Below are 2,314 nucleotides of genomic sequence, written 5' to 3'. Positions count from 1 at the left end.
TGTGTGATTTTAATATTTTATATTGAAGGGATCTTTAGACATATTACTAAATATGAACTAATATTTACAGATGTAACTCAGACATAATTACTGACATTGAAATCTAAAACATAAACTAATTAGAGAAAAAAAAATATTATTTTACTCTTTGAACATTTAATCACTTTGATATGTTTCTGATTTCTGCAAATTAAGAGAAATGACACTAGTGTTCTCAGATTGTCTTGTGTGCTCTTAAGATACGTCATAAAACATAATTTCCACAAGAATAATTTACTGAGCAGTATAAAAGGAGAATCAAATCAATAACAGGAATGGTAGATGTCAGTGTTTAAAATTGTAAGGACATACATATGTGATTTAAGGTGGGTTAAATTTTATTAAGATGGGCTAAGTTTTAAAGGAAAAAAAAAATCTGAGTAGAAAAGTATTGTTGTAAATTTAGAAATCACAATCTAAATGCTACAGGTTTAGGATACAGACTGCTGCTCTCCATCTGGTACAAAAGGTTTTGCTTAATGATTTCCCTAGAGCTATATTGATGTATATTGTTTGCAAATATGACCCACAGCTTCCAGACTTCAACACCTCAACAGTGCAAACCACGTGCAGTAGAACTAAAAATGAACCAGCCCATTTTTACATGGTCACAATTATACAAAATAAAAAATAATCTATGAAAGAGAAACAGAAGCTCTTGGCAGGACTGAAGTGCTAGCAGCAGCAGCAGCAAGGTCTTTGCATTTCCTCACTGCCCTTTTCCCAGTGTGTAACCTATACATACTCTGTGTAACATATGTGGATACATGTTTGCCAAGCACAGGAGAGACAAGTGGTACAGAAAACCAAATTTTGTGTCCTGTAATATTTAGTGTGTTCTCATACACAGCCAGGGCATTGAAAATACAGAATAAAATGATCCTACAGGAGCCAGAAACCCATAGCCTGTCTGTCTTTCTAATGATGTGGCCTTGGAATTCAGATAGACATAGTTAAATCCGTGGGTAGAATCTGAGACTGCAATCTCAGAGTTATCGGTGATTATCAATTATCAATTGTCCCACACACTGCTGTTCTTTAGCTTTCTGGTGGTCATCCCAGTATCACACATGAATGTGAGTAATTTAAAGTACTCTGTTCTTTGTCTTGCCTTTTTCAACATAGGACATTACAGGCAGTACTTGGATACCTGTTGGGATAAGGTATAACCATGCCCCCGCCCTGGTCTCTGTGGGCATTCTCCTGCTGATGTACACGAGAAAATTGATGCTAAGTGCATTAATGCACCTTTTGCTGCTGATATTACTGATTGAACAATCTCTTTCTGTTGTTCATCTCCACCATTTTCCTAGGCATTTCGCTGCCCTTCATCCCCATTCCTGTTTTGCATATCAGCTGAGCAATCTCTGATTGCCGATTAACTCTGTTGAGTCTCCTGAAACACAAGCAATTTTCTCAACTTTGAATGTCATATGTTCAGACTGCAAGTTATGATGATAATAGTACATTTAGTTCTAAAGTGTTTTGCACCCACTTTCATTGCTTATTCAGGTCCTATAAATAAGAAAATTTGAAATGCATCTCCTTTCTACTGCTGTTGATTGACTGAGCCCCCTGAGGCATAACTGTCCAAAGGGCTTAATGCTATGACAAATTGTCAACCCTTAAGTTTGCAGTAGACATGCTATGAACATCAGCAGTGGATTCATAATTAAGAAATGTAGATATGATAACATTTGCTAGCTGTGCAAAGAAACAACACAATTTACTGAAACAATGCAGGGTAATAAGGCATTGTAAGTACCTCTCCTCCCCATTTCATTTCTTCCCTCTTAATGTAGATTGCAAGTTTCCACCTATCCATTGGGACACCAGTAGGTTGCCTTTTTAGGAACATAGTTAATGAAAGAGCTTAGCTAGGCCCATTTCATGACCTTAGTTCCTTTTCCATTTTGTTACTGAGAAATCTGCTGTTTTCATCCAGCAAAGTGGAAAGTCTCACCCACTGAGTGTGATCTTGTTGCTTCCTTGAAGGCTGCATCCACCAAAAGTGCAAGCACAATTGAAGGGCCATTGGAGTTTATCCCTTTACACAGCATGTCAAGAAGAGTAAGACAGGTGCCACAGTCTCCAGCATTAACACCCCAAAGCAGCTGACTGTTGACCAGACATGGAAACATAACCTACACAATTTTAATAAGAAATACCATTATTAAGGCAGTTCATCTATCTATCTATCTGTCTATCTATCTATCTATCTATCTATCTATCTATCTATCTATCTATCTATCTATCTATCTATCATCTATCTATT

Source organism: Parus major, chromosome Z (genome assembly GCF_001522545.3).
Source record: "Parus major isolate Abel chromosome Z, Parus_major1.1, whole genome shotgun sequence".
Lineage (NCBI taxonomy): Eukaryota > Metazoa > Chordata > Aves > Passeriformes > Paridae > Parus > Parus major.
The sequence above is the reverse complement of the archived record's forward strand: the minus strand, read 5'-3'. Positions refer to the sequence as shown.